The sequence below is a fragment of the Phasianus colchicus genome, chromosome 1 (assembly GCF_987193195.1).
Source record: "Phasianus colchicus chromosome 1, bPhaCol1.hap1.1, whole genome shotgun sequence".
In the NCBI taxonomy this organism is placed as follows: domain Eukaryota; kingdom Metazoa; phylum Chordata; class Aves; order Galliformes; family Phasianidae; genus Phasianus; species Phasianus colchicus.
Window position 1 is genome coordinate 191,789,812 of NC_143436.1, and position 10,173 is coordinate 191,799,984.

A 10,173-nucleotide genomic window follows, 5' to 3' on the forward strand; every position below is an offset into this window, starting at 1 on the left:
CTTGCTCATGCAATTGCTGACATTTTCAGATCACAATCCACTGCAATGTGTAGATTGTTTCTGCAGAACAACAGTGAAACTTCCTGCTTCACTTTAGTGTGAGCACTTTTGGTGGTGAGCCTCATCTTTTCCCCCGCCAAACAGAGGACCTTATTTTTCCCCCCGCTCATTTCTCCCATTTTTCAAGATGATTTACAATAATAAATCTGCCTTTGAATGGACTGCCAGTTCTTTCCGGCATAGCATCACATGTCATTAAATATCTGCCTTCCACCATCCAGGTCTTTAAAAGTGGTGAATTAAGCAAAACCTAAGACAGACCTTTATTGCTTAACGTGGCATTTGTCCTCCTGTTTGTCTGTGAGCCTGTGATCCTGAGATCTGCGGATGGTGCCATGTCCAGTCAAAAGCTGGGGGTTGATTTTAAGCAGAAGTGTTCCTGTAATAAAATGTAAAATGAGGGTCAAGTAGACGTTAAAATTTTGAATGGTGGTTCCAGATCTGGATTGGGATGTAAGCACAATGGATCAATCTTATTTTGAATAACCCTATTCACAGAATCACGGAATCATTAAGATTGGAAGACTTTTAAGATCATCTAGTCCAACCATTGATCCACTGCTACGATGCCCACTAACCATGCCCCTAACCCATGTCCACTGCAGCATGGAAGAATCGTAGAATCGTAGAATGGCCTGGGTTGAAAAGGACCACAGTGATTATTGAGCTTCAACCCCCCTGCTAAGTGCAGGGTCACCAACCACTAGACCAGGCTGCCCAGGCACACAATATATGGTAAGAATATATGATAAGAAGTCAGATTACAACTTGTTTCTAAATTCTCCTATTTTTCCTTAGGTTCATCTTTTAAATGAAAATATATATTAAATAATGTTTCAAGCAGAAAATAGAGCACCTCTATTAGGACAAAGGAGGACTCAGAGAATGGGGTATCCAAGGAACATGACAAATCCTGGCTTTGGAATATGTTAACTTGACCCTATTTTTTTTCTTTTTTTTTCTTTACACAGCACTTTTAACACAAAGAGACTTAATTCTAAATAGTTTGCATTATTTTGTTGTGAATCAAACACTGTTTTTTGAGTGAATAACATTCTAATTCAATTTTCTGTAAATCTTTTAGAAAAGTCCATGACAAAAGTGCCCTTGCCTGACTAAATTGAGTTAATTCAAAATGATGTATGTTGTCAATTCTAATAATAATTTAAATCAGTAAGTGAGGCTCCTTGATTTAAATAATCTATTATAATCTTCTTTGGAATTTATACTTATAATTGCTTTACCAAAGACAAGTTCTTCCTTACTGATGAATAGCTATTAAAGCATTTTGATTTGGTAGTGAATATATCCAGAATAAATTTGGTATTTTTCTGCTATCCAAGACACTATTTTAATGCATATGCCATATGTGTGTGAATACATAGAAATATCCATTTTTATGTCTAAAGTTCCTAAAGTTGTATGTCTGTATATGTGTATATGTATCTGTAAGTAGTAATTTAGTTTAATGTATATGTATTTTGATCTTTGTCTCACATCTTTACTGTGTAAGATGATGAATGCTACTTTTCCTTTCAATAGATGATTAATGTTTTATGTGCAATATGTATCAAACTACTTTTAAATTGAATTAAAATTCAATTAAATGCACAGAAGCATTTTAATGATTAATTTATTAAAACTACTTTTGGAGAGGTAGATATATCAGGAAAAAAGTTGATGAAAAATGTTTCACATTTAAAGCAAATTATTTAATAAACAAATGAAGTAGTAACATTAATTATTTAGCAAACATTATTATTTCTGGTCATCATGCCCTTTAAGACTTTAAAACCACTGAATTTCATTTGTTCTGGTAATTTCTTTTGTGCTAAACCAGAGGAAGAAAAGAAACTATTCAATTATTTCTAACCATAGTTTGAAAGAAATAGCTCTTTGACTGATGTAATTGATTAAACATAGATTAGTATTCCCTTTGCACTTGGAAAAGAGAATCCAAATGTCAAAAATAATTTTATAATTTGAATAAATTCGAGTTTCAGGTAAGCAGTCAGTAAATTCCACCAATTCAGCAGTCTTTGAAAATTTCCTTGGTAAACATTTATTTTAATTTAAATGAATGTAATTATATTAGTTTAAACTTCAGTACAGATCGTTGTAATTTTAAATCACTAATTTTAAGGCAAAACACATTTCTCTGAAGTAAAAACTGATTCAAATAATAACCAGCTTTTGTCTTCTTCATTAACACACAGTCTTAAAGTAATTGAAAACGACAATTAAAATGAAGGGCATTAAGTTAATCTGAGGAAGGCAGTCCCACAGTTAATCAAAAAGCACCTTTTCAAGGAAAAAATGCACATACAAAACAAACCCAGTGGTGAGAGACATCAAAGGTTCCAGGTTACTTAATGCAAGCCATTTGTTAGGACTGCTCGACATTGATTTGATTCTGAAAATAACTTTGCTGGATAAGTCATTTTTTTCTCTAATCTTGCTGCAATAGAGGGGGATTATTATTATTATTATTTTTTATTAGCTTGTGGCTTCTCTTTGGGTAGTTATTTGAAAATTGGGGCGAGGTGGGTGCAGGATGGGGGCACCCAGCCCTGCTTGCCTTTGCCCCGCTGCTCTCCATCCAGAGTCAGGAGCATGTGAACAAGCATGTATTCACCAGCTGGGTGATTACATGGATATGAAAAGCCCTACCATAACATTTTTCTAAGGCTCTTGGGTCAGCTTGGTGGCAGCTTGCTGCCCTGGGATGGAGCTGAGGCACTGAGTGTATATTGCAAAAAACATGCATGCTGTGTCTGTTGCGTTGTTGCACCTCATATTCTCTCAAATGTGGTATGAGCAAGTAGCAGGCACTTGCAGATGTCTGCAGGTCATGTCTGAAATCTTTCTAGTGCCAGGTCAGTGCTCCTGGAGATGTTCAACAAGGTGTTTTACAATGTCCTTACCACTCAATGTACTTAGGTTGCTCTGAAAGTAATACCTCCTATTTATTTCCATGGAACCACAACAGCTATAAAGAGCACAATAACACTGTTTGATAGAGCAAACTCTCAGCTACAAACCACTGTTTTTTTAACATAGTCACCACCATTCGCATTTTCACCTGCAATGAACAAGAGCATGCAGGCCATGCTCTTAAATTGGCACAAGCAGAAGTGACCCACTGTCACTGTCAGCACTGCTGAAATGCACCACCCACCGTGCTCACATCCACTGTTTGGTCTCCATAAACATTCAGCAATTTTTGATGAATGCCAATGGGTGAATATTTTTCCACATGGAGGAATTCAGTTCCACACCTTTACTTCATACACACTTCCATGTCTCAATGTTATCCAAGCCAGAAGAGGGGTGGAGAAATAGTCATCATGAGAAGAAGGAACTGTTGGAGGGATGTTTGTATGAGAGGTCAGGGTAATTTTTTTCTATATAGTAAGAGAAGAAAGTATTGTCAAAATATAACTTTTATTAGAAGAGCTAGTTCAGTTTCACAGTTGAACTTTATCATAAGTTTATTTCAAGACCAAAAGGAGTGAATTTTTGGCAGATATCAAAGCTATGGTAATGGTACAGCTTTTTCAGGAAAGAAACAAAGGACTGATTAACATGTAATGGTCTAGTGGTTTGTTTTACTCATATGTCAGCAAAAGCAAAAGGACTCAAAGTAAAAGGAAAAAGCAATGATCTCAATTTCCAGTTGCTTACTTCTCTCTTGTTATCAGGCAGGTATGAAATGATGCAGTCAGATGGATGAGTGTATTTAAGAGGAAGCACAAAAATCGAAATTCTCATCATGACTGCAAAAAATAAAAATCTGCTTTCTAGGACTTCCCCGCAGCCTTGATTTAAGATTTGAGATCCTTTAGACTGTGATCACTGCAGAAGGTATAGCACAGCTTTCTTATGTTTTGTAGATACCTCCTCCCTGGAGGTGCTCAAGGCCAAGTTGGATGGAGCCCTGGGCAGCCTGAGCTCCTGGGGCCAACCATGCTCATGGTTGGAGCACGAAGATCTTCAAGGTCCCTTCTAACCTAAGCCATTCTATGATTCTGTGATTAGAGTCCATAGAAATATAAGGTCTGTCTGTTAGCTAGATTCTTACTGCTGATTCTGTGTAATATTGTGTCATGCTCAAAGTCTGACTTTACATCTGGGATTTTGGCACAGGACAGATTCTGCTGATATAGGATATGCTGATTGACCTCTGGACAGCTACTGACTAATACCTGCTCATCCTCACATCCCTGTTTACTTTTAAAATGCTGGCAAGTACTTTACAGTTGCAATTTTCTTTGGTTTTCCTTTCTGCACCTTATTTTCTAATCTAATGGCTGGCTGAATGAAATATGGGACCTTCCAGGTTTTAATCCTGCCTAGTAGATGGGGAAGAAGTCAGTGTATTTCAGTACTAATCTACGAAAGAAATGTATTGTAGATAAAACAATTATGTCTTTCATTTGTTCCTTTTTTTTTTTTTTTTCCCTTGAGCTGACATACAGTTCTTTCCAACTCTATAAAGGTGTTTTATTGTACCTACTAAAAATGTCAAGGGTACTAAACAGCAATGCATAATTTACAATAGACTTTGTAGGCAATGGAGCCCTTATAGCCACAGCTTCCTGAGAATATATTTATTGCTGTTTTACTGCCTGCTCTGCTATCTAAGCTCAACTTCCAGTGCGTTTGTCTGGTGGAAAAACAGAAGGAAAGGGAGACAGAGATTGCTGGTAGAAACAAGTGGATGGTTACTGGACACATGCCAGTTTACATAAGATAAATCTGTATTGTTAACTTCATTGACTATCCTGTTAAACTTCAAATAGAAAGTTCCCTAATTAAAGTATTCAGCTACTACTGCCATTCAGTAACAGTCAGTATTGCCACAGTTAGGGCAAGGCAGTATTCACAACTAGCTGTGCACTTCTGTAGTGATTTTGTTTTATGAAAAGTATACTGCTAAGATTTGAACTGTTGTGATGTATTTGAAACCTTGCAATAGTATTAAAGCAGCCTCAACATTCAAGTAGCATTGCGTTTGAAATAAAGGGTCTAAATAAACTAAGACCTGTGTCACTTAAATAACATAGTGCTATAGTAGGTTTTAATAAGAAAATTTAGATACAGAAAAAGTAGGGTATGAAAATAGTGCTTTTGTTCCTGCATTATAACTAAATTATATTAAGGTTTTTGTCAGTGTCACATCTTACATTTAAACTCCCTTAATGATGGAATGGAAAGTATTCACATGTACATGATCATTCAGGTATAAACTTGCACACATTAACAGAGAGTAGCTTTGTAGAGGATTATGACAAACCATTACAGATTAAATGAGATATTGCACTGATTAATGAAAAAGCAAATGGCAACAAAAATATTACAATATACAAAATATACAGCAAACTGGTAGAACACTTACATAATGATTTTACAGAATCCATAGACAGAAAGTAGTGTTTAGTATATCATTTAGGAGTACAGTTGGACTAGATGATCTTGTAGGTCCTTTCCAACCTTGTGATTCTGTGATTCTATGCACACTAAAATATATAAATATAATACAATATATGATCCATCACCCCATTCGTCATCATCTTCAAAGTCTTCTTCACCATCTTCATCCTCATCTTCACCTGAAGAATGAATGGCTTTGCTCCTTTTCTGCATAACTTTCATTAATGCCCCCACAATTCCTGAGGTGGGTGCAGGTGTAGGTGGTGCACCCTCCTGGCCATCAGATACAGATTTGAGCTGTATCCCCTCTTGTATCTGATCTAACAATGCATCTCTTCCTGAGCAAGACACTGGTCGACTGTTCTGTTCTACTTTCTTTAACTGGGCTCCTTCTCTGATTTGATCTAGGAGTGCTGCTTTGTGTTCTGCAGAAACTGAAAGATGGTGATTGACCTCTGAAGGAAGGCCTGGTGGTGGTGGAGGACCGGGAAGTAGCAGAGAAGGAGGTGGCGGTGGGGGGAGCAGATAACCCACTGGCTGCTGGTGGCAGTGATGGAGGAGGACTGGATGGTGCAGAGGATGAATGCACCGGTGGGAGAAGAGGATACTTCCTGTTAGGAGGAGTTGTGGGCACTGCAGCACCTGGTCTAGATGGAGGAGGCAGGGGAGGTGCTGCTGTAGACTCTTGAGGGAGGTGGAGGAGTGCCCCTTGGCCCCTAACAGAAGGAGGAGGAGAGCCCAAGCTGTGGGGAGGTGCTGATGGAGGCAGAGGGAGTCCTCCTCTGCATGGTGGAGGTGATGGTGGAGCTTGTCTGTGCAGTTCATTTTTAACTGCTTCCACACCTCTTGTTTTTTTTAATGAAATCATATATGGCCTTGGAAGTTTCTTTGGCTTTTAGTTGAGCCCCTGAAATTCCACACAGATCAAACAAGTTTTTCAGTTCCGGGTCCAAATTGTTCACATCAAAATCTGTGTTTGGATCCCAACCAACATGTCCAATGTGTTGGAAGTTAGATGGTGTTCCAGCATCTGCCTTTGTCAATCTTCTCTTTTTAGTTTTTCCTTTCTTCTTTTCTTCGGTATATGAAATATTGTTGACTTGCAGAGTGTAAAATCTGTTAGTTGTAATTTCTGGGTTTTTGATATCAACAGTTGCCAATGGTAGATTTGGGCCATTGGGAGGGTCTTGTCTTTTTTTCAGATTTTCTCTGCCATTGTGCATTACTGTTTTGTGGAATAATTTAGCCTCTTCTTCATTAGCAAAGTTAAGACCAACTTGACATGTATTTCCAGCAAAGGCATGAAAATATACTCAAGGACTGCTATATAGAATCATAGAATCACAGAATCATAGAATCATAGAATTGCTCCCTGGGGAGCCTATTTCAGTGCTTAACCACCCTTTCTGTAAAGAAGTTTTTCCTGATATCCAACATAAACCTGTCCTGACACAACTTGAGGCCGTTTCCCCTCGTCCTGTCACCTGTCACCAGTAAGAAGTGACCAATTCCACTCTTGCTGCAGTCACCTTTCAGATATTGGAAGAGAGCAATACAGTCTCCCCTCAGCCTCCTCTTCCCCAGACTGAACAGCCCCAGTTCCTTCAGCCAGCATGTCCATCAGTACACCAAGGTCCCTTTCCATCAGACAGCTTTCCAGCCACTCCTACCGCCTGTAGGGTTGCCTGGGGTTGTTGTGACCAAAATGCATGACCCAACATTTGGCCCTATTGAAACTCATGCAGTTAGCCTTGGCCCATCAATCCAGTCTATCCAGGTCTCTCTGTAGTGCCTTTCTTCCCTCTAGCAGATCAACACTCCCTCCCAAATTGGTATCATGAATATACAAAGTTATTGTACAGCTCCTGCTCCCACAATAATTTCCCATCCTTAATGTCATATATTCTGATAAAACACGACCTCTGTGGATTATCCTTTACAAACCAAGCTACACCACAGCATTTCTTTGACCACATGGCATTGCAATCTGCTTTGAACAACAGCTGAAGACATCGTTAAAAAAAAGTTAAAGTAACCTTGGTCAAATGAAGAACAAATTATTTTTGTTTGATTTTAATGTCTGAATCCTTTGCTGGAGTTGGTGTTGGTTATGATATACAGGAGTCAGCTGAACAGTAATCACAATGACATTGTAATATATTGACATCAACTTGATGAATGTGTTTTGTGTAGGCACTACCATTCAAATTTTAATGCATTAACCAAGGGGATTAAGAACTCTAAGAAAAGAATACACAGCTAGGTAAAACAGTTCGCAAGCTGTGTTTGAAGGGTATGTTTTATGGATGGGTGTTTTTAAGTACCTATTTCACATATGGTCTGCTAGGCTTTCCTGAAACAAAGCTATTACAGCGATTTCAGTCAGAAATAGCATTGTCTATCGATTTCTGCTTAAGCTGCATGTACAGGTTTGTCATAACTTTCGTGCAGTTGTTCAGAAATGAAACTGGCAAAAGCAACAAGTGTTAATTGGGCCCCATTTAATTTTAATTTACTCTGACAGTCAATACCTCACACTCTGTGTAATAGCCCTTTATTTACCACAGGAAATGTCTTCAATCCTGAGAGGAGTCAGCCTGAACAGATGAATACTGAGGAAATGTGTTCACATTTCTGTCTGCCTGGGTTTGTGGTAGCCCAGTGCAAGCCACCATTTGCCCCTATTTACCAGGGCTCACAGTCCTGACACAATCATTTGAATCTTTTCTGAAACAGGATAACAAGATCTGTCTTGTTGTATAATTCATGGCCATGAAAATGGAGAAATTAAGAACCTCAACATTTTTTTTTCCACTTTGTTTCCACTGTGGAGGCAAATCCTGCTGAGAAGATGATTCTTTTTTGTGTAGAGATCTAGGTATGGAATCTAAGCAGTGAAGAAATGGTGGCACAGCACTTGGCTGTGGGAATCGCACTCCCAGCTGGTGTCATCTTGCAATACGAACTGAGGATCAGTTAACCTTTGGGAATTAATTCCCTTATCTTACTGTTTTAATTAACTTGGCTTGAAGGACCCATAACTACAATAGCGACCACTTGAATGTGTGATAAAAAAGCATTGGTAACTGCTTTCTGTACTGAGATCATTGGCTGGAAAATTGGCTAGAAAAAAGACTAGATGGTATTAATATCCTAGAGCCATTAACTCCTTCACATCAAGTCCTCTTCTTCCATAAAAAATCCTGCTTGGTAATGTGCAAGGTAATCAAAGTAAGTTAGGCATTTTATTTCATTTGTATGTTACCTTATTCAGTTTATAGTTGTGCATTTGTAACTCTAACTCGAGTCAAAAGGTATGGCTATCAGCACTCAAAGGGGCCTGAATCCATTTAGACAGAGTTTTTCTAAATTATTCATCTAGATGAGTCTAAATGTACCTTCTTCTAGTTTAAAGCCATTTCCCCTCATCCAGTCACTTTGTCCCCTTATAAAAAGTCCCTCCCCAACTTTCCTGTCAGCCCCTTCAGGCCCTGGAAGGCCACTATAAAGTCCCCCTGGAGACTTCTCCAGGCTGAAGATCCTTAGTTCTCTCAGCCTGTCCCTGTAGGGGAGGAGCTCCAGCCCTCTGACCATCTTTGTGGCCCTCCTCTGGATCTGCTCCAATAGCTCCATGTCTTTCTTGTGTTGGGGGCTCCAGAAGTGGATGCAATACTGCAGGCGGGGGCTCACGAGAGCAGAGCAGAGAGGAAGAATCACCTCCCTCGACCTGCTGGTCACACTTCTCTTGATGCAACCCAGGATACAGTTGGCCTTCTGAGATACAAGTACACACTGACAGCTCATGTTGAATTTTTCAGCAACTGACCCTCCCATGTCCTTCTCAGGGCTGCTCTCAAGCTATTCTCCACCCAACCTGTATCTTTGCTTGGGATTGCCCTGACAGAGGTGCAAGACCTTGTCCTTCTCCTTGTTGAACTCCAGGAGGTTGGCATGGGCCCACCTCTCAAGCTTGTCCAGGTCCCTCTGCATGGCATCCCTTCCCTCTAGCATGCCAACTGCACCACTCAGCTTGGTGTCATCTGCAGACTTGCTGAGGGTAAATACCCACATTCTTTGCATTTGCATGAGGAAAATGAATTTCTATATGAAAACAAACCCCTTGTCTGGCTCAAATCTAGGTGCAAAACCCAGGCATTGCTGTAGACATAATAACACTAGGCCATCAACTTGTGAAGCTAGAGCAGTTACTAACAACTTCAGGAGCCCTGTCAAGTGTCTAACTAATGCACTTGTCTTTCCACAGAATTTATATTTTTTATTTTGTGAAGAGAGGCGATACATTTTTTTTCCCTCCAACCTTTTGGATTAATGAGTGAAAACATTCCTATCTCTTCAAGGGAGTGAGTAGTGTATGTAGTTAGTATTATTGGTTTCACTTCACATTCAACAATTAATCAGTCTACACAGTGGGCTTTGGAAAAGGAAAACCTGACCAGCCCATGTTGTGCTGCCTTGATTACAGTACCATCAGTCCTCTTCCCCCTTCTGCCAAATACAAAAACAATCTGATGAAACTAGTGTCATACAGTTACTAACAAGAAGTTGTAGCAAGAGTATAACTGAAAAAGCCGCACAACCTGTAGGGTGTGTTCTTTATTCTTTAGAAGAGCGTTGTTCCTTTCAGGAAAAATCACTTTTAGCTTTGTGATGGAATGATAA

General features: G+C 39.2%; 1 pseudogene; it reads right to left on the bottom strand.

Moving 5' to 3' along the window:
- Nucleotides 1-323: 323 nt before the first annotated feature.
- LOC116241938 (actin nucleation-promoting factor WASL-like) lies at nucleotides 324-8,922 on the bottom strand (annotated as a pseudogene).
- Nucleotides 8,923-10,173: the final 1,251 nt, after the last annotated feature.